Below are 25,311 nucleotides of genomic sequence, written 5' to 3'. Positions count from 1 at the left end.
AGCCTTTCACTTTCTGAATTTAGGGAAAGTTGTAGTGAAGAAGAAATTATATTTCCATCTTAGGCGATTCCTCCAAACTAAAGCAGCCTTTACTAAGTCCTCATCTACATCTTCTATGACGCCCTCCTGGCATGATTTTGAAGCCCAACTATTGGGCAGTTTCTTTGAGTGGTCTTGATTGTAAAGCTAAACTTGTTAGCGAAATAATTTTTAGATACCTTGGGACCCACACTACTGTGGAGTGTTATTCTGGGTGTCCTTGGGCTTGCCCAGCCCTGAAGTCAGAGGTCGGCAAACTCACTGTAAAAGGCCAGATAGCAAATATTTGGGGCTTCATGGGCCATATGGCCTCTGTCTCAACTCCCCAGCTCTACTGTTGCAATGTGAGAGCAGCCACAGACGAACCGGTGAGCAGGCTGTGTGCCAATAAAACCTTAAGGACACTGGAATTTGAATCTGATGTCGTCTTCATTTCACAAAATAGTATTCTTCCTTTGATGATTTTTCAATCATTTAAAAATATAAAAACCATTTTCAGCTCCTGGGCTGTGCAAGAGCAGGTAGAAGGCCAGATCTGGCCTGGGGTCCGTCCGTAGCTTGCTGACCCCCGCCCACCTGAAATTCAGCTCTGTGACTCAGGCCGCTCTTAGCAGCTCATCAGCACCGCACTGGGGAACATGGCGAGGTAATGGAGAACGGTTGTGCTAGGGTAGCTCTGGGGGGGTTTCATGCAATTAAGTAAATTATTCATTTGATTAGTACCATGTTCAGCAGGTCCAGTTGGAGGCCAGAAGTAGAGGAGTGAATCAGTTTAGCACCAGTTCCCTTACCCTAGTTACAGTCAGGTAGCTTTAATTAGCCAGAAGCAAAAAGAACAGTGGCTCTCATTTGCCACCCCTGCGAGCTTGAGAGCTCTTCACAGTTGGGTCGCATCCCTAGCCCACCTGCGGAGAGGCTGGCTCTGCCATCTCGCCATCTTGCAGGGTGGGCCTGCTCAGGGCCAAGGTCAGCTCTAAGGAGGCCGTGTGGCATTTCTCTCCCCTCCCCACCCCGCCCCTGTTGCTGTATGTGGCAATATGTTTTGTTGACTCATACGTTTAATGTTACAGTTAAGAACGTTTCTGTTCCTCTCCTCCAACACAGTTGGTTTGCAAGAAATGAGCATTCCAGATCCCTACTGCTTAATTTTTGTATAGTGTGATATTTGGTGCAAGGTAAAAAGAATGGGCTTTTCATCCTATCTGACTCTCCCTTGGTCTTACTATTTACATCACCACTGGAGCACAGGAGTAAGCTGCTGATCAGATGGTCGGACATGTTTGTAGAATTGGTCTCTATTGTCTTAGTTCTTAGTCCTTCATTCAGCGTGTCTTCTGAAAGCATTTATAGGGCACCTCGTATGTGCTAGGTGCTGGAGATAAGGGAATAAGGAATGAAGGAATGAGACTCAGTCCAGGTTCTTAAGTTTAGAGTGAGCTGAAGGAGCCAGTAGACCACACAGAAAACTAAGAGTATGCTGAGACTATGTTGGAGAGAACCAGCACAGGCTCAGGGGATCAGGGAAGATTTCCCAGCAGGGACAGTGTGTACGCTAGGGTTTTTAGAAGTTTGAGTCCCCGAAGGCAAGGGGAAGCATTTCAGACCAACTGCTGGTGCAGGCATGGGAGGAGCAAGAGATGGCACATTTGGGCAATGGCAGATTGTTCCAGATTTTATGGTGTAGATGCAAAGAGGGGGAGTAGCAAGGGAAGGAGGCAGAGGCTAGGCCTTGAAGTTAGCAGGAATTTGAGCTAGGAGAGCCATGGACTGATTTTAACTATGGAAGTGACATGATCAGAGTATCACAGCCTTGTGATATGGAGAGAAAACTGAAAGAGAACAAAACAGAGGAAGTACACAATCCACCAGAGAAATGACGAGGGCCTGAGCTGAGAGGTAGGCCGTGGGGCAGGAGAAAATCACAGATCCAAGAGAGGAAGGAACTTTGGTGAGCCTTGACAAACAGATGATCTTGATCAGTTGTGAGGGAGAAAGGAGGAATCCAGTTCCTGATTTGGGCAGGTGGGTTACACAGTACCACATACTGACCAGGACACACCTGTATGAAGGAGTTGAGAAGAAAGATAACTACTTCCACTTAGGGTCAGTTGAGTTTGAGGGGCCTGCTGGAGACAGGTGGGAATGTAGAGTAAGCATATGGGCATAGGGGTTCGGAGGTCAGCTGGGAAGGTTGGCCTGGAGGTAACCATTTGGTAGCCAGAAACATCTAAATGGTCCTTCAGCTGTATAGGAATGAGCTCTAGTGGGTCAGGCTCCAGAATGAGCAGCCACGTGGCACTAGATAGGCAGGGGGGTGAGAGACACTTCCTTGTGCCCCAGTTTTTAGGTAGACCCTTTCGGTCCCCTCTTTTCCTTGGAAAGGAAGCTTTATATCAGATTATAAAAGCATAAGTAAATTCCTTTATCTATAAAAAAGTATGTAAGCATTTTCTAATGTGATAAAATTTAGAAAATACAACAGTGTATGGGGCGCCTGGGTAGCGCAGTCGTTAAAGCGTCTGCCTTCGGCTCAGGGCGTGATCCTGGCATTCAGGGATCGAGTCCCACATCGGGCTCTTCCGCGATGAGCCTGCTTCTTCCTCTCCCACTCCCCCTGCTGTGTTCCCTCTCTCACTGGCTGTCTCTGTCAAATAAATAAATAAAATCTTAAAAAAAAAAAAAAAAAGAAAGAAAATACAACAGTGTAAAGAAGAAACCAAAACCGCCTATAACTCCATCATTCAGAAATAGCCGCTGCTAATATTTGGGTGTATTGTTCCTTATGAATATCCTCCTTAAAACTTCATGGCAGGAGGGAGGAGTGGTTAGCATAACACACATATAATTTTCATATTCTGCTTTTTAATATTATAGAATGAGTTTTTTCTCATGTCATTCAAAATTCTTCTAAACCATTGTAATGCCTCTGTAATATTTCCTTATGTTAGTATGCTCTGGACCATTGAACCATGCCCCAGTTATGGTTATTTAGATTACAGGTTTTTAATACTATAAATAATAGTGCCATAGCCACCTTGTGTTCCTAAGTCTTTGCTGTGATTCTAATGATTTCCTTGAAACGGTCCTAGAACTATGCTTGATAGGGTCAGAGGTATGGACATATTTAAGAATCTTTAAACACTGCCACATTCCCTTGCAGAAAAGTTATGCCAACTTCTCCTTCCAATAGCCCATGAATAAGAGCACCGATTGTGGAAATACCCGTCAGGAGTTCTGTGTCTATATGGGGTGTGTCTGTCTGTCTCTCTGTCCTTGCCTCCCTTTCCCTGTCTCTCTCAAAGTCGTGTCTAGGTGCCCTGCAGTGTCCCAGTGGCTGTGATCTTGGATTATTCCTTCATCTTTCCTATTTTGTTCATTTTATTTTCATGAGGTCTTGCCTACAAAGACCAGTGTCACACCATAGACTCTTCCTATTAGCATTAGCCATTATAAAAAATACTCCTAAGAGCCTAAAATTAAGCCTTTTTTTTTTTCTTTTGAGAGAGAGAGTGAGGGAGTAGGGGGAGGTGGAGAGGGAGAGAGAGAACCTCAAGCAGGCTTCACGCTCAGCGCAGAGCCCAACATGAGGCTCAGTCTCAGGACCCCGAGATCATGACCTGAGCCAAAATCAAGAGTCAGACGCTTAACTGACTGAGCCACCCAGGTGCTACAAGAGTCCAAAAATTGAAAATGGTGGTTGAAAGCATCTTGCTAACCCCTTGCTGAAGCTGAGACTGGAGAGCAACCTCCTGCCCCAAAATGAGATCCTTCTTTTCCCTCATTAGAATCCATAAAGAAACCCATCTTTTTTGAAATGGTGCTGAGAATTACTGTTGCATTTTCAGATCCTCAGAGAACATTTGAAATTCAGTAGCCTGTTTTGTGGCTCTTACCTCCTGTGTCTAAGAGCCTTGGGTTGGCCTGATATGAACAATTGTAAAGAAATCCAATTGAATTAAGACTAAAGAGGGCGGAGTGGCTCTACCATGAGAATTGCTACACTTCTCTTCAGGGTGGTAGTAAACAGTCCAGGAAGGTTTCCACTAGAAGTTCAGGGCTTCTGTTTCAGTGTTGACAGATTACGTATTATTTCAGGCATGGAGAGAGTTCTAGAATTAGTGAGGTTTTAAGAACATCAGCCTGTAAGTTTTTCCCAGTTACCAGTTTCATACTAATTCTGTTAGCAAAGTTTTCACTGAAGTGTATCTAGCTCATTTAGAAATAACTCTTCAGCCAAGAATCTGTGCTCCTTTGAGCAAGTCACAGCCAGGCCATCTAGCACGGCCTCTCTGGAGGACAGGGGAGCAGCTGGGCAGTACGAGCTGCAGCCTCAGGCTTCGGGGAGAACCTAGGAGCACAGGGAGCCCCGGTTATTCCTCTGAGAGAAGGAGAGAGAGGGATCGGCTGGCGCTCTAATTTCATACGGAATCAGGGAAAACAGTCCATAGTTATGCGTCCCAAGGCATGAACAAGAGACAGACCCGAAAACTTGACCTAGTTGTGTATAAGTCACACTAATTACAGCCACTGTGGGAGCTGAGCGCTATTTGCGGCTTGTTAACATGCGCATAAAAACGAACATATATCATTAAGTGTCAGAGTAACTGTGCCAAGCAGCTTGTCATTAAAACCCCAAATTCTTCCTGTGCTCATCTTCCTTTAGGCATGTCACATAGTCATTTACTCATAATTTTCAAAAATTAGAAGGAATACGGGTAGTATTATTCTGGAAGTTGTTAAATATACAGACTCAGACATGATCTCGGCCCCTCACTGGACAGATATTTCTTAAGTTCCTGTTGCGTTACGAGTGCTGCCCATAGTTCTATAAAGGAGCCTTAGGCAGTGGAAGACGAACTTTCTACCTGCAAGTTGCAGAGTGAACTTGAGAAGAACTCTGTGTACTTACAAGAAACTCTAATGAGATAAAAGCAAGGGCATAGTCCGTTGACATGGGGCTGAAGGAATAGGTTATTAGGTGGGGTGGGATTCGTAAGAGGGCTGGCGTGGGGAGGGAAGCACAGTGGTGCCAGGGAAGGGCATAACTGGTGAGGAGGAGCTGAAGACTGGGAATGCCCACCCTGTTGAGACAACGTGGCATATAGCCCATTGCGCTACTCTCTCTCGAGTTCCAAACCCACTGAGAAATAGACACACAAGTCAGACTGAGAGCGACCTATTCTATTACTGATAAAATTTGGATCAGAGATGGCTGCTTGAGTGAGTTCAAGCATTTGGAACAACCCAGAAGTTAAATGTTCTAAAAAGAAACTCTGATTGGAGTGATTAGAGGGAGCAGAAGGTAGCCAGAGAAAGACAGAAGTGTGCCCCCATCAGGCCAGGTACCCCTGGGATGGTCCTGGTGTGACCTTCACCACTCAGTGCCCTCCAGGGCCCCTAGGAGCCTTCCGTGCAGTGGCCACTGAGGAGGACCAGGGGCTGGTGCTTCTGCTCCTGCTGAGACTGGCCAGTACAGATCCTCAGCGGAACTCCGAAGACTGCTTCTTACATAACTTTACACAGTGGACTTGGCTCCTACCCCACTTCTGCAAGCTTTTCACTTGTCTGCTGCTGCTTTCTGCTTGCCTGTATCGAGGCTCATTTCTTAAAGAAGGGAAAAAGCACCCCACCCCCATAACCCTGTCTTAGTTTCCAAGAACCTGAAGATTGCACCTGCAGTCCAGCCGCAGAGAGGTTGGCATCGGCCAGTACCCCCCTTCCCTCCCTTCCCCTTCCCCTCCCCCCTCCCTCCCGCTTAGGGCTCCCCTAGCACTTTATTTATACCCGTCACCTGTCTTGATCACATTGTCCCACTGCTTTTGTCATTTTCCATTTTCTCCCCTGTCTCCTTCCCTAAGACTGACTTCCTGAAGGGTAAGGACAGCGTCTTGTTCATCTCTGTATCTCCACCCCCTGGACAGTGCTTGTTTTTAACCAGACATTTCAAGGCCTCTGAGCATCTCTGTGCATATTGGTCTTTTTAAAAAGAGGAAGGTGCTTGTCGTCCAGGCAAGGGACTGTAGCTCCAGAAGAGAGGGGTGCTTACGTAAGAGAATTAAATGCACATTATAAATCAGAGGTTTCCTCCCCTCTTTGAATAGAAGGGTTGGGTGTTTGATTCCTTGCCAAGGCATCCAGGGTTTAGAACAGGGTGTAATGAGGACGTTCTCAAGGTGGAGCTGCCTGGACAGGTGTGAGGAGGCAGGAAGCTTCGGCCCCCGGGGGGCTGGCAGTACTTCTGAGGCGTCCCGAGCACTTCTGTGTTCACCTCTGTGTCCTCAGACCAGGGAGCCTGTGTCCCTGAGAGGGCCTGGCAGAAGAGGCCCTCCAGGGAAAGGCAGAGACCCCCAGTGTGCCACCCTGGGAACAGAGATGTTCAGGCTTCTTGGAGACCTGGCTTGCCAGCGTGGAAAGGTGGGCACGGCACCAGATCCCCCCCACCCCCACCTGCCTTTCACAAAGATTCCCTCCAGGGTGAGCTGATGTCAGCTGCTATCCCCCACCCACATGATAAAATGGAAATGATTTGTATACTGCAATGGGATCCCCAGTCTCTGCTCCCGCTGTGATTTCTGATAGGAGTCTGGTTTTGCTGCTCATGGAAATGATTTGCACAAGACAGAGGTTCCATGTTAGTTGCTGCTGGGCTGTCTGAGAAGAGTAGATAACGCACATCACAGTTGGAGTTGAGAGTGTGCCCAGATGACTCAGAACTTAAGTCCCTAGCATTTCCAGGGGGCAGAGAAGGGAGGCAAAGGGCTCTCACGCTGACGAGATGATCCATAAGAAACTTCTGGGGGTCGAGCAGGGCAGCGGCCAGCATCCCTTTTCCTCTCTGAGATGCAAGAGTTTCAGGTTAGTGGCCTCGACAGACAGAAGAGACTTGGCTCCTCCAGGGGCTCTGTCTTTCGGGTAATTGTACTCATGATTAGGAAGTGCTTGGACTCTCCCCGTTCTATTCCCAGGACACTCTGCACGTCCTCACCCTGCCCCCATGTCACACCCCACGTCACTCGAATGTGAGCCAAACAGCTACATAAGAGACGTGGAATCCTTTGACGTTAGTAAAACCTGCACTGGGGAAAGGGAACCCTTGCAGCTGACCCTTAGATTTTACCGTGACTGCTTCTCAAGGCTGGCCCAATTGATTTCGGTTTCCATGGTCCACAGAGCCAGGGGGCCTCTGCTCCTGTTCACTTTCTGCCCTAATCTCTGCTGCCAGATCGAGTCCCCCCAAACGCTGCTTTCACCTGTCACTCAAGGACCTGCAGTGTCCTGAAACAAATTTCAGGGACCAAAAGGTTTCTATAGATATTCCAGGACAAGATATAGGATTGCTAAGTCTTAATTTTGCCCAGCAAGGACATTGTCTTAAAAAGCTAGTTACCATCTACTGTTGTCATGATTTTATAAATGAAAACATTTTAGCACCAAAATGAGGGAAAGACATATTTTATAGCATGAAGCGGTCTTTCCCATTGACTTGGTTGAGCTTTGTGGGAAACCTCTTTCTCATGTTGTTCATCTCAGGCCAGCCTTTGAGGAGGACTGGATTGCTCCATCAGAGCCAAGCGCCTCCTGACTCTGGAGCCCCTCTGTGGTATGGCCTGTGTTTGATGTTCCCTGTGTCCCACCAACCCATCAACTTCCTCATCCTTCCCTGCCTTCTCAGAGCCTGGGCCTCCACCTGCTGGCCCCAGTCCCACACGTCTCCCTTCCTCCAGAAGCCTGCTCTAAATGGGCCGCCTCCTCCCCCACTTCTTCGCTAGAAGAAGTGATGCAGCACTTCATGAGTCTTCATTCATTTCATATTATTATTTTATTTCTTTATTACCCTCGTCTCCCTCCTTGCCTGCATTCCTGAGTGTCAGCTGTGGAGAAGGCAGATACCTTGGGGCAACTTCCCACCCGCAGATCTGTGCTGTTGGCACACAAGAGGCGTGCCGCAGGGAGCTCACAGCACCCCGACTGTCCATTTTATATCAAGTCTGGAGCTTGAAGAGATCGTTCCGTTATTCCTCAAGGAATTCCCACATTTTAAAGAACAGTATTATGTGACACTGGTTTATAGCACCTCTTCCGTTCCCATTTTAAATGGCACGTGGCAGATGTTGTTAAACTAAAGAGAATTTAAGAGCTTTAAAAGTATTTTGTAACTTGATCCCTTTTGACTTATCTTTTTAATTTCCCACACTTTTTTCTTTCTTTCTTTTTTTTTTTTAGTATCTACCAGGTACAAGTACTGTGCCAGGTGTTGGGGACAAAGAGACGAGAACATGCTCCCAGCTTTCTGTGTCCCAGCCCTCGGAGTAGCTTAATGTCTCACGGAGGAAATGGGGACACAAATAGGGGGGTGCGAGGGAAAAGCCTGGATAATAGGCTGCATTGGGTTTGTGTGGAGGTGGCTCCTAGGTGTTTTATATGGGAACACTAGCTGTGGTTTGACGGGGCCACTTTATTTATTTTTTTTTTAATTTTTTTTTTATTATATTGTGTTAGTCACCATACAGTACATCCCTGGTTTTTGATGTAAAGTTCGATGATTCATTAGTTGCGTATAACACCCAGGGCACCATGCAATACGTGCCCTCCTTACTACTCATCACCAGCCTATCCCATTCCCCCGCCCCCTCCCCTCTGAGACCCTCAGTTTGTTTCTCAGAGTTGAAGGGGCCACTTTAAAAGTCAATTAGAGACAAGGTCAATCTGTTTTTTAAAGTTTCCTCCTGTAAAAAATAGAAATTAGCAATGTACTATAAGAAAAACGCTGAAAATAAATTAGAAATTCTTTAATTGCCCCTTGAATTGTGACCCCCTGGGGTAAAGGAAATCTGCCGGAGTAGAAAGAAATGATCCAGGCCCCGAAGGGCAATACCCAGGGAGGGAATCCCAGCAGGTTTCTTATCTGCTTGTCAGCATTAAATTGGCAAGCTCCTAAATAAGAAATTTGCTCATAAATAACAGTCCACTGGGTTTGAAGTACATGTGAACAGGGAGCCATTACTGAGCTCCGAGAACAGGTGCTTGGCCGTGGGGCAGTCTGAAACTGATTTGCTACCATCAGTTTCCTTCTGTAAATAACAAGAAGATGTCCCCTTCCCTTCTCCCGGCCTCCACCCCAGCCAGGTACTGGGACCAAGCTCCAGGGCTCTCCTACCTCCCTGGCTGGCCTGTGGGGACACACTCCTGAGCTCAAGCAGAGCGGGAGCAAAGCTCTGGGCTTCTCCCTTTCCTCCGCCTGCCTGGCCACCCAGCTTCCTGGCCTGGATGCCTGACTCCTTGTTGCCGAGCACCTCTCGGTTCCTGTGGAGATCTGTCCTGATTGCCCAGAGGCCTAGCTTTGAACTTCTCTCTAGTACAAGCTTCTGCTCCAGAGTGGCCCAGGCCCAGATCCCGTTCTTTCCTTGCCACCAGCTACAAGTCAGTGAAGACTTACAGAGCAGACCCTGCACTGGTCCGCCTGGACTCTGACCCTGACTCTTGAGCTTAGCTGTGTGACTTTATGTTTTCTGTTCTTCAGGTTCCTAAGATAATAAGGAGTAAAATGAGATAACATATTCCCGAGATAATCATAAAATAGAGATAATGTGGGGCACCTGGCTGGCTCAGTCAATAGAGTGCATGACTGCTGATCTCGGGGTTGTAAGTTCGAGCCCTGTGTTGGGTATAGAGATCACTTAAAGATAAAATCTTAGAAAAAAAAAAAGTGGAGATGATGTTCCTGAGACAACCATCGGTAAAATGGAGATAATCATAGTACCTATGCCATCGGGGTACTGTTAGGTGACTTGTACCCATAAAATGCTTAGAACAGTGCCTGACACAGAGCAACAGATGGCTATTAGCTGCGTGGCCAGATGCTGAGAAAGACCCCACTTCTGTCCTCACGGAAGAGCCGCCTCTGGCAGGGCTGCCGTGGGGCTGGGGGGGGTCACTGGCAGCCATGGCCTGGAAAGACTTCCCCTCATTTGCGATCCTTCAATTGGGTCTGGCCAGAGAGGAGAGGGTTTGAAACAGAGGTGCGGGAGTGAGGATGGGTCCTCTCCTACCGCTCCACTGGAAGGAGTGGTCCAGTTTGGCTGTTGGGGGCAGGGAGGGGGAGCGCAGCAGCCGGAGGTCAGACTAGAGCAAGAGTTCAGGCACTCGAGAGTTGGTACCGGACTCCCAAACTGGAGACACCTTGTGGGGTTTGTGAGCCCCGAAGGAAAGGAGGTGGAATGCCCATCCTATTCCATGGCGCTCAAAGAGAGGCAGAATATTTCACAGTGTATGTAACCCTTCCCCAATGTTGGTACAGTTAGGCTGCTTTTAGCTTTTGCTATTATTAATGGCACTGCTATTAATATTCTGCATAAAATTAAAAAATCATTTTGGATTATTTCCTTAAGAATACGTTCTTGGAATGACTGATTTGAAAGGAATTCACTTTTTTTCTGTGATACTTTTCCCTTTTTGATTACCTTATAATTTTCTTAGAAAAGTAATACTTGTCTTATAAAAATTTAGAGATTAACAAGTAAGGCCCATATAGGCATCGGTCACCCATGACCTAGTCATAACGTTTTTCTATGTATCCTAAAGAGTGTACGTTTTTAAAGCTTTTGATACAAACTGCCAGATAATTTTCCAGAAAGGTTAAGCTAATTTAGGCTTTCCCCAGCAGGAACAATAGTGCATTGTCATCGCCTCTCACCAAATGGAGAGTTTGTGGGTTTTATTTAATCTTCGTTATTATGATAGGTTGAAAATGGTGTTTTATTATTGTTTTGACTTGCATTTGTTTTACTGCTTGTGGGCTTGATCGACTCCCGAGTCCTCTCTTTGCCATTTCCATAAAAGGGCAGATTTTATATACAATCACTAGGAACTCCTAACACCTTCAGTACTACACCCACCAGCCACATTTTTAGGCAGAATTACTTTTTTCCCTAGTAAGGTATAATTTACATACAGTAAAATTTCTTTTTTCTTTTTTTTTAGTTCTATCACCCCAGAAAATTTCTACTTTCCCCTTTGTACTCATGCTGTCTGCCCTACGCTCAGCCCCAGGTAGCCACTGATCTGTTTTCTGTGCCTATTGTTCTGCCTTTTCCAGAATGTCATCAGATGGAATCATACCATTGATCGCTTTTTGAGTCCACCTTCTTTCACTCCGCGTCATGCATGTGAGGGTTACCATGTGGTTGGGAGTATCAGTGGTCATTCCCTTTTGCTGTAGAGCAGCGCTCCCTGATGTATTAGGTGGCCCACAGTTAGTTTATCCATTTACCAGTTGAAGGATATCTGGCTTGTTTCCAGCTTGGGCAATTATAGAATCATGGTGCCATAAACACCTACAGGCTTTAGCATGATGGTTAAGTTGTCATTTCACTGGGTAAATACCTAGGAGGGGGAATTGCTAGATCATATGGCAAGTGTCTATTTAACTTTATTTAAAAACTGCCAAACAAGGGGCACCTGGGTGGCTCAGTCAGTTGAGTGTCCAACTCTTGATTTCAGCTCACGTCATGATCAGGTTGTGAGATCGAACCCCGTGTCAGGCTCTGCTCTGGGCAAAGATCCTGCTTAATATTTTCTGTCTCCCTCTCCCCCTCCCCACTTCCCTCCCTCTCAAACCCCCCGGCCCCCACCAAAAAAAACTGCCAAACTGTTTTCTAGGCGGGGCTATACCGATGTATGAGAGTTTTCATTTCTTTACATGCTTACCAGTACTAGGTATTGTCAGGTTTTTGTCAGATTGTTTTGTTTTGTTTTTTAGCCATGTTAATAGGTGTGTAGAAGTATTTCATTGGTGGTTTTAATTTGCATTTCCCTACTAACTAATGATGTTAAACATGTTTTCATGTGCATATTTGCTGTCTACATATCTTTTTTAATGAAATGACTGTTCATATCTTTCATCCATTTTTTAATTGGGTGGTTTAGTTTCTTATTACTAACTTTTGAGAGTTCTTCTTATATCCTGGACATAAATCCTCTATCAGGTATGTGATTTACAAATATTTTATCCGGGTCTTTGGCTTGTCTTTGCATTCTCTTATTTCTTTACTCTCTCTGTGAAGAGCAGAAGCTGTCAAGGTTGATGAAGTCCAGTGTATTGAATTTTTCTTTCACTGATTTTGCTTTTGGTGTCCTAAGAAATGTCTTACTAACCCAAGGTCATAAAGATTTTTCCCTGTTTCTTTTGGAAATTTTATAGTCTTAAGATTTACATTTTGGTTCTTCCTTCTTTTTAAAACACTTATTTCCTGGGCCCAGTTTTTTTTAACACAGTTCCAATAACTGACAGACATGTAACTGAGCACGGTTGGGATGGGGTCATCCTGAGAGCCTTGCCAGGCGTGGTCCCACCAAGAACCATCTGGAAAGAAGGTGCGGGCATCAGAAGCTGCCTCAGGAGTGGCTTTTGAACAGATATGAAGCTTCTGTGGCTTAAGATTTGGCATAAAAGCTTAGATTTTATCTTCTTAAAGGAGGGTACAGATGATAAGAGAAAAACCTGTAAATTTTCTAGATAAATCCTTCTGACTGCTGCACAAAGTCGGGTTGGTAAATGGTGCCAGGCACAGGACTTTGTCGATTACATGCAAACACCCATGTCAGTGAGTCACCCAATCATGCTTTAATCTCATAACCAAGAGGCTTTTAAAAATTATAGTCAACAAGGCAGCTTGCTAGTTATAACTGCCGTTGGAATTGGGTTTTCCTTAGAACAGCTGGAGTGTAATTTGGTGGGAAGAAAGCCTGATGTGGGTGAGAGGCCAAGGATTGCTTGCCTGGGAAGGATGTGCAGCTAACATTTGATAGAAATCTGTGAAATGACCAACCTCAGCCAAGCTAAGTAGAGGCCTGCCATCTTTCATCCATGGGAAAATACACTGCAGCAAAAGTATTCAGAAAACAACATCGATTATCAACTTAGTATCAGTCACCACAAGACAGGTAAGACATGGCCCTGTCTCTGAGAAACACATGGTTCAGAGTGTGCTTCGTACTGGGTTACAGAATATGGGAGAAGATTCCTATTCTAGTAAAGGAGAGCGGTGGAGAGTCGGTTGGGGATGGTTTCTTCAAGGATGTTCCAGGCAGAACAGTGCAGGGGTTTGATATGTTCTGGGAGGTGCAGACCATTGGTATGGCTGGTCTTAGGAAGGGCTCACAGTGGCAGTGGGGGATACTGTTGGAGATATGACGAGGGCCAATCTTGGAGGACCTTTTTTCCTCTGCCCTGAAATAAGAGTGCTTTCTCGATTTCATCATAGTATCGTTGAAGCATTTCACATATGGGAATGATGGGATGGGATTTTCTTTTAAAAGGATCTCTCTGGCAGCTCTGTAGAGCATGAATTGGAAGGGGTCAAGGTGGACCTCAAGCCACTTAGGTGGCTGCAGCAGGAATCCACGTGAGACCCTCTGGGGCCCTAAGCTTGAGGTCACACAGTTGACGGAGGGCACAGATGAGAAAGATATTGACGGTGGAATCAGACCCCAAAAAGGGAGAGGGTGCACCTAGATACTCCTGGGTTTCTGACTGGGCAGCCAGGTGGTTGTGATGCCACCCAGGAGAACCCCCCCATCACACTGGGGGGAAGAGCAGGCATCAGTAAGGGACCCCCTGAGCTTGAGGTGCTTTGGACAGTCCACCCACAGAGCAGCCAGCCAAGCAAGTCCAGTGTGCCTTTACTTGCCCTGTTCAAGGTAAGTCAGTGTTCCTGGAAGCAGCAGAAGCATGCATGCCTTCCAAAGTACAGTAAGCGGGCCTGGAACACAGTATGACGTCTAGTGAGCAAGCCTTGGTGAGCACATACGGGCATTGAGGAGCGGCACGGGGCACACCACCAAAAGCTTCTGTCCCCCCACCCGGAGCCTAGATGCCACACGAAGGCTTCCCCTCAGCATGGAACTGGAAGAAAGCAGCCATCATTAGCTCTTGTCGTCCCTCCCTCCCTCCTTCCCTCCTTCTCTCTCTTCCCAGCTGAGCTCTTCTCATTTGTTTAAAAAAAAAAAAAAAAGTGAATTCACTCCCAGTCCCTTTGAAACCCAACATGTCAGTGATAGATGAGGCAGTATTCTCTAACTTCAAAGGAGAAAAAGTGAGTGAGTGAATGCAGGCCAGGGGAGTTGAAAAGTCCAAGGGAACAGGAGACACATGGGGTGACCCCGCCATCAGGAGGAGCGCCCTTGATCCCACCCCTGCTGGTGCCATGCAAAGGCACAGACAATGCCACTTTCAGTAAATCATGAAGGATCCTGAATACCCGTTTTTGTCCATTTTCAATGGGCCTTGGGCATATTGCTTAAGATATAGCCAGCCATTTGTGCTGGGTTCCCAGCTACTCAAAGGCTCAAAGTCAAGTGCTCTCTGGACTATATAATGGAGTCTTTGCATATGTGATTTTTGGGGGAGATTTTTTTTTTCAGATTTCCATGGCTAGTCATACTAAGGGTGACCTTGTGGGTGGTGTGGGCCATTGTCGTCCATCTCCCATCCAGCCTTTGAGTGATGCTGAGCTTTGTGGGGTATCCATGCAGCACCTAATTCAATCACACATCTGACCCCTGTCTCTCTTTGGCACCATCCCCTTCTCTGCACTCAATGTGCTGCCAGGGGCCTCTGCACAAACCCCGGCTGTCCTCTGGAGGCATTCTGTGCTAAACAGAGAGCTCTTGGCCATTTGTCCCGCTTTCAGAATTCTCGGCCCCCTGGTGAATCTGGCATGGGGAGTGGCTGCTTGTTCTCATGAGGGTGTGCGCCTGAAGATGCCTGTTGGAAGCGCCTTTTAAAAGTCCCCAGTTGTTTCCATGGTGGAGTCTTGGGAAGCAAAGGGAAGCATGACCTGGGGTCATTTAAGGGCTGGCGTGGTCACTTCCTTAATCGTCTGTGACCGTTAAGAGCCTGATTTTCTATAAAGAGGCGCAGAGGCTTCCTTGGCTTATTACTAATAATAACAAACAGCTAGAATTTATTGAGTGCCTGCCGCCTGCCAAGTGCTTTCACATGTTACCTCATTTAATCCTTAAACCTTCTACCCATTTTTACAGACAAGGAGACTGAGATTTAGGGTAGGTGATTTGTCAAAAGTCACATACTAGAAGTGGCAGAGTGAGAATAGAAACTCTCCTTATTCTCCTTCATTCTTTCATTTCTCTTGTTGGTTGTCATCGTTTTATGTTCTTTTACAAATCAAACAAATGGATCAAGTCATACTCTTAGGGTAACTTTGAAGAACTCTCTTAAAATACTGTCTGATTCCATTTCTACAACATTCTCAAAATGACAAAATTACAGAGCTGGAGAACAGAGCAGTGTTGCCAGGAGGTTGAGATGGCGGCAGGGAGAGGAAGGTGGCGTGGTAAGGGAACAGTTCTCCATCCAAATGGCAGTAGCATTTCCACAGATCTACAGTGTGACCAAATGACACGGAACTAGGTGTGCACGCCGTGCCAGTGTCCGCCTCCTGGGCCTGATACCGTGTTGTAGTTATGTAGACTGTAACCTTTGGTGGAAATCTGGTGAAGAGAACACAGGACCTCTCTGTACTAGCTTTGCAGTTTCTGTAAATCTGTAATGATCGCAACACAAAAAATGAGTTTTTCATTCAGTTGTGTGGCACACCGGCATGGCACCCGGGAAGGGCCAGGTCTCAGCTCGGGCCGCCTGCTGTCGGAAAGTAGTATGCACCAGAGAGCTGCCAGTGGCCTAGGAGGAGACACCGGCGGGAAGAGGGTCTGGGTGGTGAGCCTCTGTCAGATGTCTTATGGGAAAGCGCTGAACTGGGAGTCAGGGCCCCTGGGCTCGTGTCGCACGGTCGCAGCTGTGGGACCTGGGACAAGCTGCCCAACGCCCGGCAGCCTCCATGCCCCAGCTATCAAGTAAGAATGGCCACAGCACCCACCTCTGAGGCTGTTAAGAGAATCCAGTGAGAGAACATATTAATATGCTTGGCACAGAAGGTCTTATTGAATAAGCTCAGTAAATCCTGACCATTTTTGTTACCATCATCAGTATTATTTTACCCTTTCCCAAGTTGTATCCTCTACTTCGTTGTCAGACCAATTTCATTCGTAGTCACAGAACAGTGCATATTAATTCTTCATTTCACTGGTTGTGCTCATTTATTCCTCCTACAGTTATTTGTTGAGTACCTACTTCGCCGAAGACTGGTAGGTACTGGGGGTACAGTGATGGACATGACCCATGTGGTCTGTGCCCTAGGAGGGCTAAAGGTCCTGTGTTCTCCCGTTACCTGGAATTTTTCATCGGTGTTTTGCAAATCCTCTCTGTCCTGCTGGACTGACCTCCAGCCTCATGTAGGCCACTCTACCAGATTCTTCTCTGAGCGCTGACAGCATTGGAGCCAGTGTGACTTAGTCATCTCTGCCAGCCGAGGCTGTCCTTTCTCTCCTGGGCCTCTCTGTGCCTGGCAGATTCCAGGGCAACCAGGGTACCAAGCAACACAGGGACTGGGCTCAACAGGTGCTTGCTCCCGGAATTGTGAAATGGATGGCCAGAAGGAACCAAAGAGAGTATCTCCTCTGAGGCTTTCATTTTGCAGAGGAAGTCATGGAGAGGGGCCCATGACTTTAAATAATAGGAATTGGCTATGTGAGTCCCCAACCCATTTTTTTCAACAGCATAATAATAGGCCCTATATTAATCTTATTTTGTTGTTGTTGCCTTGTTTTTCTCTCTATTCCTCCCTTCCAGTATTTTGACTAGCCGACTGGTGTGAGAAGCCCTTGGCTCTACTTCTGGTCTTATTACTGACTAGCTATGAGACTGAACATGTCAACCAGAGGACAGGTTCATTGAACCGGAAAAGCAAAGCCTCCCTTGTTTTCCCTTGAGTGGCCTTACCTGCCGCGTCCAGTGTCCACACAGCCCACTGCTTCTGGAGAGCCCACTCAGGCATCTTCTTCCTTCAGCCTGGCTTCTCCACCTGAAACTGGGCAGCTCCATCTGCTCAGCCTCTCAGTCCAGCTTCTTGTCTTCAATTCTGCCCAACAGAGGAGGCCCCCACCTTGTTCTTTGCTTATGCCTTCGCCAGCGAGCCTTGGAAGACCAACACTCAGAGCACCGTGTACTGCCCATGTGTCTGTTAGGATCTAGAGGAGAGAAGTCAATTGTTGCAGCCCCTGGCCTCCAACACGGTGCCCTGTTGGTGACAGAAGAAACAGCAGGTGTGGCCCAGTGGGAAATGCACTCTGGAGTTAGGTAGGTTTGGGTTCCCGGACAATGGATTTATATATTGCTGACTTCAGGGAGGCAGGTTCCCTAACACCCCTGAGCTTCCATTTCTTCACCTTTAAAATAGGAGTGCCTGTACACACGAAGCTCTTGGCACCCTGTCTGGTTGCATATGGAAACTGTATTCCTCCTGCTAATTGCAGGGCGTCCTCTCACCTAGAAATCCTTTAGTTAACAAAGGCTTGTGGGAGACCACAAAGAGTCATCAATTGGGATTTCTCTATTGGAGCGCCCAGTCTAGCTGGGATGGCATGATAGTTAAATATACAACTACTGACGTGTTCCAGCTTGAGAAGAAATGAGAAGAATCAGACCATGGTAGAAGCAATTTTCTCGTATCCGGACCGTCAGAAGCCAGCCCTCTGCCTCGCTCTCGCAGGTCGTTGCGGCCTCTTCCTCTCCCAAGCAGGGATTAGCAGACAAGTCGTTGCTGGTGTGTAAGTGCTGGGCAGCCTGTGCTGTGAGGCCTGTCTGCCAACCTAGCAGGGCCAGGGAGGGGCATCGTGCCCCCCCCCCGCCTACTCTCTCTGTGGAGAGCAGCCCAAGGAGCCTGGGCACCAGAGAAGAACTGTCAGGGCTGCCCTTGATGGCAGACCCTGGGTCCGCATGCCACCGAGAGCACCAGGGCTGCTGGAGCACGAGGAAGCTTCAAAGCATCGAGTCCTCCTGCTGAGCACCCCGGGGGAGTCTCGCATGCTGAGGAGTGGCTCCCCAGATACTGCTCCGGGGAGGAAAGTGAACCCTAAGACTGTGGAAATGCCTCAGGTTTAAGAGGGATCACATTTGGAACCGTCCAGTCCCAGTCAGCTTGTCCCAGCGTGCTGTTGTCTCCATTTTGGTCTCAGTTCGTTACAAGAAATAACCCCAGATCTTGTTCTTGAATAGGAATATTTACTGGCTGTTTGCCATAGGCAGGTGCTGTTCTCAGGTGGTTTTCCTCTAACTTTCACAAAAACCGTATGAAACTGATACTAGTATTATTCCTATTTTCCAGAGGAGGAAACCAAGACAGAAACAGGTAAAGTAACTCTGTGAGGGAATACAGCTAATAGGAAAAAAAAGAGTCAGGAGTCCAAACCAGACGGCCTGAGAAGTGGGCTGTGCTCTTTACTTCCGGACCGTGCGGCCAGCCGCGTTGGGGGCGGGGTGGTTGTAGGTCCACCTTTCCACGAGTAGAATGACCTCCTGATCAGGTAAAGCCTGTGTCCCAGCCTGGAGGGTTGCAGCAAAAGCATGAACTCTTAGACGTGCTGGAAAGAGAACTCGTCCAGTCTAATGGGCAGAAAGTTAGAGCAGCAGAGGACCCCTAAGGTCCATGCAGACCGTGAGAGCCACTGACTGCCCCTCCTTGAACTCCAGCCCACAGACCCTAGTGAGAGTATATAAGGGCTAGAGGGAGAACAACTATCTGCTTAATGAAAATGTTCCCCTAAAATTCTTGTGAAACTTATTTTTGTAACATTTAACATCATGCGTCGGTTCTTAAATGATTTTCAACTATGTGATGTTATCCAAGGATTCTCTGTTACCAAAGCTGACTTTTCAGTTAGCAAGGCAAACAGAAAGTCTGTCCATTTTCCTTCTTACTGGATCCTGGCCCTTGCTAGCACCCTCCACCGACCTCTGTCTGTAGTTCTGGTCTTTGCATTTCATCTCAGGGGCAAACTTCTTTCTGTACTTTCTTCAAACTTCACAACACCCAGGTGTTTGGTTTTTACCATCGGATGGTATCTATGAGATATGTTGTTTATAAATAAAATGGCTAAGATACTAATGATTATCTTGGATGAGAATAGGAACCTCAGGTACCCGCAGGTATGGGCCTCCTAGGTGTCCCTTCCAGATTGTTCTGAACAATCCAGTAAGTGTTGTCAGATCAACAGGTGTCTTATGACGAGATGGTGGTGGGCCATGATTCTTCTGCCAGGAGGTGCTGCTAAGCCCTCTGCTACAGGCAAAGCCAGGTTGCAGGAGCCAGGGAGAATGGCATATTGGCTGCCTGAGGACCAGAAATGACCTAGAATGTTGTCCTAGAATGGTATCCAGACATTTGGCTCTGTCTGGGAGGAAGGAAGCAAATTAATATGGAATCGGGTCATGAACTTTGACAGTTGCTCTTGGCTACATAAGACAGTGATAGGCAAGAGAATTCTTTCCTGCCACTTCTCTGTCATCAAACCATCTAAAGATGTGAGCGCTGGTCCTTCTGAAATCTTCAGAGCTTCTCTTCTCCCAGATAGAGCAGGGATTATTATGGGTCCTTTATTCCAGTAAACCTAGAAAGTATCTCACATTCATCCATAAAACAAACCACAGGGATGACCATAGAGGAACTCAGCTCCATTTTACAGATGGAAAAGTTAAGGCCAGTAGAACTCAACCACCACCTCAGAGTCTGGGAGAGAACAGAGACGAGGCCAGAGCTGCTGGCTCCCAGGTTGGGGTTATATAACTCCCCGACTCCTCAAGTCCCTGGAAACTGAGGCCAATTCCCTGGAAGATCATTCTGTTCTCTCCTGTTTTTTCAAGAAGAGAGCCAGCTTGATCACTGGCTCTGAGGATTGTATAAGAATGTCCCGTTTTCTTTCTTCCGTGAACTGAATGCCTACCGTCATGATTATTGTTTAATCAGGTTGTATTTGAACATGCCTGGATCTCATGGTTTAAGTATGTTTGGCTTATATTTTGAAGACACTTATTTTATCTATACATACCCTCTTCTGTTTCCAAAAAGAATTCGAGAAGACTTACAACAAAGGAAATAGTGAAATGAATACAGTAGAAAGACAGAAAACCAGAACCACAGAAAGGAGGCAGAAATAAAATGACATCTGTAGGAGTGAGCATAGTTCCCGTGACTGGGAACTGGGATCATATTTTCTGATTTCAATATCAGAAAAGCAGCAGTCCTGCTTTGGGGGAGGGATAGGGCCATGAGAATCATCCAGAAAGCTCCAGCTGTGAGTGGGCTGAGCAGATGGGCTGCACGGGACACATGCACACTTGCTCACCACGCTTTGCAGTCACTTGTCATATTGCTTGGAAATTTATTGAGCAAAAATGTGACCCAGTGACCAGTTAAGGCCTGATCAGGAAAGCTGGAGCAGGGGAATCCTGTTCTGCTAAGGGAGATGCTGGTCTCACCCTCTAGTAAAGGCAGAGGTGGTGTGGGGCAGTGACCACCAGAACTCTACTTCCCTGGCCTTGCAGGTGAGCAATGAAATAAGCCCCAGAAGAGGAGGCAGCATGACAGGCAGGCAGGAGAAGCCAAGGCTTTCCTCTCCTGGGAAAGGCTTAGAGTTCTCTGAAGCAAACCGAGCATGAAGCAACAGGCATGGGTTCCTTGCTGAAGAGCAGCCTTCCCTATGGGTTGACCAAAGCTCTGGAGACCGACAGTTTCTCTTCTGAGCAAGTAAAACCTCAGCATTGAAGAATCCTTGTCCTGTCATATTTAACCTTAATGAGAATAGAACGAGCCTCTGGAACAAGGTGCAGTGGAGTCAGGAGAAGTGGCCTTAAGTGAAAACACAGCTGTGGGGTTTACAGACGCCCCTGCAGGGAGGCGTCATCCAGTGGGGCGGCCAGCCTCGCCATAGACTTTCCAACACTAATGAATCGGGAACTCCATGCTGAACAGGATTTAGTTTGATGGGTCCCTGTGCCAGCAGATGGATGTATTTTTCTTGAAAGACCAAGGTGCCAGAAATCTCCATGATTACGTTACTGGAGCAAGGTTCTTTTTTGTGGTTTGGGAAGTTGAGCGTCAGGACTGCAGGATTCTCTTGCTCTTTCTCACTCTTATTTTTTCCAGGTCAGAACCAGAGCTTGGGGTGGGGAGGAAAATCCTGCTGAATGAGCAAGTTCTTTCTTAAAAAGCTCTCTCCAAGTCCAAAAAGACTTCAGTGGACTTAGGAGAAAGAAACTTAATACATTGCCATAGAATCATTGTGAACCAAGAGGAAGCCAAGTCCACAGCATCTTTGTCTTATAAAAGAAAGCAAAGAGGAGATGGAAAAAAAGAAATAATGCTTGGGAGATCCAAACCAAACAAGAAAAACTGAAGAAGAAAAACTAAAGATCACCTCGGAGAGCATGAAGATTTCCTTCTAATAAGATTTTTCAATTACAAAACCAAGGCTCAGGTAGAAGTAACTTCTGTGCGTTGAAAGTGCCATCAATGGCATGCCTGAAATGTTGGAAGTGTGATGGGATTTGCCACTTTGGGCTGAGGGAAGACTTGGACACCCTGCAAGACCAGTGGACTGTGAAGGCAAGAGCCGACCATGCCGCGCTGCAGGCTTCCCAGGCTGCTCCTTGACCTGCGTTTGAACCTCGGTCCTAATAGCTAGCAGATTGAAGGAGGCTCACAGGCCTCCTGAAGAACCCGTGTTGGTTTGAACTAGAGCGATCCTGGCTACAGAACCAGTGCTCTGCTTTGACCGGCCACCTCCCTCCTGACTGCCCCCGCCCCCACCCCACCCCCTTGAGAGGGACTCGGAACCTGGCATCCAGGTCCCCACCTCGGTCACGAAGCAGCCTGCGAGGGCTGTCTGGGCCATGGTCAGAGACGCCCAGTTGCCCATCGGAGGTCATTTTGAAGCTTTTATGGACGAAATAGACAACTCCTAAGCTTCTTCATGTATTTCTTGCCCTCCAAAGGTCAGGCCTGGCATTCTCAAAAGCACCAGGAGCTCTGAGCTGATGTCTTCCTTAGCTGATGGCGTTTAATGCCAAGTGGCCAGTGCGTGATGTTCTCCAGGAACATGGCTGTTTGGAACTGTATACCCAAACCGATTGAAGCCTGACCTGCTCACTGGCCAAGGGGAATATCTGGCACGCCACCTTTAGCCCCCCTTTTCTGGCCCGTTCTGTTACTCTTTTTCGGTTATTCTTATGAATGTAATCTGGCCCATTGGCTTCACTGGATTGTCATACAAAATAAGGTCACATTTCCTTGATTCCATGGACCCCTCTGCTGCTTAGTCTGGGTCCACCTGAGGAGGCTCACGTGGTTCGGAACCGGTCACTCCTGTTGCTTCCTTGCTACCTGCAAGAATCATGGCCCTGCAGCCTCCCTGGCCATCCCCCACCCCCAGAGCCCAGAGGGACTGAAGAAGGGCCTCTTGCAGGCCCAACAACCACAATGGGCCTGTAACCCACACTCCCACAGCGAATGGGGAAGGACTGTTCTCTCCCCATGGCCCTGGCCCCTTGCAGCCCAGCTCCTCATGTCCCACACTGCCAGTTTTCTGGGGCTCGGCCTGGAGCAGGAGGGCTGGGTCTAAAGAGGTCCCAGCAGGAATCTCATACTGTGGTTCCCCAGCATCTGCCCTCCTCTTTGATCTAGCCTGAGCCCCTTAAAGTAAAAGGCTCTTCCATTTCCTGCCCAAGGGAGATTGGCCTGGCCTTTGTCCAGAGGAAAGCCTTGCCTCTAACTAGACCCATCTAAAGGCCTTTTTCCTCTGCTGGTGGAGGCTGACAGAGTGAGCTCCTTACTGCCTCTTGGGCCTCCTTTTCTTCTCACCTGCTGCTAGGGATGGGATGCAACTGGAAACCATCCTCCCCGGGGGAAAGGTTGAGTAGTGGAGCTGCCTCTGGAAAAGGGAAAGACGGACCTCGTGAAGTGTCGTAGTGACGGTCACTCCAAACTGGGCGACTCCACGGGTGGGTCCCTGCAGTGTTGACGTAGCCGGTAGGCCTGGCTGCTTCCTTGCTGCGCCAGGTTCATAGGACACAGTCAGGAGCTGTTCTTGAGTGAAAGACTGTGTGTATCTTCAAGGGTGCCGGCAAAATGGAAGCACCTGGGCACCAAGGAGATTTGAGCCATCACTTCTCATCTGGTGGCCGTCACTGAGGGGCACAGAGGTGAGGCAGAACTTCTTCACTGAAGTGAGAGGAGGCAAAGCAAACTCAGGGATGAGACTGGGTGGGTGACTACAGATGCGTCCAGCCAGAATCAGAGCGTGCCGAGCGGCGCAGAAACCTGCAGGGGCGAGGCTCTGCCTCTGTCATAGATGACTGCACAACTCTTAATAGGTAAACAAAATGCTCCCAATCTCTACTCAGCAGGTCAGCTCAGCGACATGCACTGAGCACCTGTTGTGGACAGTGCTGAGGGCACTGTGTGCCAAGGATTCCCAGTGAAGGTGTCTGCCCTGAGCCCTTGGAATCACTGGGGGGAGAGGCCCTGCCTCCAGTTACCAGAGGAGGGAATGATGAGAGATTGACTTTCTCAGAGAGAAAGCTTCTCAGAGAGAAGCTCAAAGAATGCATGGGGTCTTGCTCGGGTAGACAGGAAGGGCCCTCCTAGAAGCAGTCACGGCATAAGGAAGGGCCAGAGGTATAAAAGTACATGACATGATCCAAGCGGAGGGGGTAGGGGCACCCCTGCCTGTCGGGCAGGCTTTTGTTTCTCCCTTAAGACTCCTGTCACCTACCCTGAGGTCCTCCCTGGTTGGCACCCTCTCCTCAGTGTGTGCCCCCCCCTCGCCATCCCTCTGTTACAGTCCATTTTTATTCATGTGAGCAGCCAACCCTCAGAGAGCCCAAGGCTGTTTGACTCATTCATATACCTGTGGCAAATAGCAGGAAGCCATCAAAGGTATTTAAAGAAGGAAGTGTCATTGGGCTTGTGTTTTAGAAAGATAACTCAGCTGCATTGTGGCAAGTGGCACCAAGAAGTGGGTAGAACTATTATGTGTCTGTGTCCTCGAGAGAAATGATGTGCGGTTACAGAAGAAGAGTAGACATCTGGAAGGCCGGCAGGAGACCAGGCATGGCTCAACCAAGGCTCTGGCTCTGCTCTTCTGTGGGTCATTAAAGGCTGCTACTTCTGTGAGCTGGCTTCCTTCTTAGGCTGAGAGCAAGCTAGTTGCAACAGCTCTGGCCCCTCATGCCCGGAAGCACTCTGCAAACATCTGCTCATTGGCTTCCGTTAGGTCACATGTCCTTTTCTGAACCAGTTCCTAGGGCCAGGAAATGCCAGGCACTGATTGGCTTGGGTTCCTGATCAGTTCCTGAGAGGTTACTAAGGTTACTCTGAGGTTACCTTAGAACCATCAGGCCCAGCCCTGGAAGCTGGATCTGCTTCCCCCTGGATTCCATGGCCTGCGTGGGAGGGTAACTGGCTGGATAAATGTAAGGTGTCATTGGGAAGGAGGAAAGGGCTACTGGATAGGCATCTAGGTCTGCTGCATGGGCAGGTTGGACTCCTTCATTCATGTATTGAACCTTGCACATAGTAGATACCTACCAACACCCCTGCATGCCCATAGTGACACACTTTGTGGATTAGTTTGTCTGGGAAACATCATATTATCATCCTGGGTGAATTTCAGACTTCTCATGGAGGACCTTTTCACCACAGCCTCCCAACTCTCCATTCCTTGACTTCTGCTCGAATCTTGAGACTGACTGCCCCATCACTCTCTGACCACAGCCTCCAGTGCCTCCTACCCCCTCATGCAGTGACTCTTACAGTTCCTCTCGTTGACCTCATGGACACTTAGGAGGCCGGTGTTGTCCAGTGGTTAGCAACATGGCTCACACTTTAATTCTGCAACTGATTTGCTAATTTGGACTAAAAATACTTAAAACTCCTATATAACAGATGGATAGGAACCAACCTCACAGGGCTGTTTAAACAGAGGATGAGGACTGATAACGTGCTCAGTAAATATTAGCTCCAAACAAGACATCTGTACCCCAGATCTTTCTGTTTTCTTCCAATCAGACCCTTTCATTTTTATTTCTTGCCTGTTCCCCCTTAGAGTCTCTGGCCTGTCTGTTGCCAATATCATATCTCTACTCCCTAGCTCCATTATTCTTCCCTCAAACCTTCCTGGCAAATGCTCAGCTTTGGACCAACCTAACTTTCTTCATGCCAATGTCTAAGTTGCTAGAAAAAAAAAAAAAATCAACATCTGGGCAGATGGTTGCTACAGTAACTTCAGTTCCTGTGGCCTCAGCTGGACCGTTAATGCTCCCTGGCAATCCTTATGCTCTTCCCTGGTCAACGGTTTTTC

At 47.7% G+C, this 25,311-nt stretch overlaps 1 protein-coding gene across 3 annotated transcripts in view; it reads left to right on the top strand.

The window, feature by feature from the left end:
* Positions 1 to 25,311, top strand: part of DIS3L2 (DIS3 like 3'-5' exoribonuclease 2) — a 339,465-nt gene that overhangs the window by 272,148 nt on the left and 42,006 nt on the right. Inside the window, exon 14 of one of the 3 annotated variants that reach the window (XR_005837101.1) lies at positions 16,748 to 17,254. The exons of the other annotated variants lie outside the window; for them this stretch is intronic. The gene's annotated coding sequence lies outside the window, so the exon portion shown is untranslated. The remainder of the gene's footprint in view (positions 1 to 16,747; positions 17,255 to 25,311) is intronic. 3 annotated transcript variants of the gene reach the window in all.

Source organism: Ursus maritimus, unplaced genomic scaffold, assembly GCF_017311325.1.
Source record: "Ursus maritimus isolate PB19 unplaced genomic scaffold, ASM1731132v1 scaffold_1, whole genome shotgun sequence".
Lineage (NCBI taxonomy): Eukaryota > Metazoa > Chordata > Mammalia > Carnivora > Ursidae > Ursus > Ursus maritimus.
The sequence above is the reverse complement of the archived record's forward strand: the minus strand, read 5'-3'. Positions and strand labels throughout refer to the sequence as shown.